Below are 324 nucleotides of genomic sequence, written 5' to 3' on the forward strand. Positions count from 1 at the left end.
TAAAATATGGCCGAGGCAGCGCCTTAGCTTTTCCCATTTACATTCCTCCGCCGACACCTCCTCTCCCCGCATCTCTAATAATATCACCCCAGATTAATTGGCACTAATACAAATGTACACAGTTCCATAAAAAGATGTCACCTCGCTCACAATGGGGGAAACGGCTGCTCACGCATTATCTCTGCTCTGCAGGCGTGTAATTCACTCCTCGGGAAAACACGCTATTTATTCTGTTACCCTATAACAATCTCTCTGCAAACACAACGGGATCGAGGGGAGGGGGCTTGAAAAACACCCAGCCATGCCGCTGTCATGGGCACCGTG

The sequence above is a fragment of the Cariama cristata genome, unplaced genomic scaffold (genome assembly GCF_000690535.1).
Source record: "Cariama cristata isolate BGI_N322 unplaced genomic scaffold, ASM69053v1 scaffold21244, whole genome shotgun sequence".
Taxonomy (NCBI): domain Eukaryota; kingdom Metazoa; phylum Chordata; class Aves; order Cariamiformes; family Cariamidae; genus Cariama; species Cariama cristata.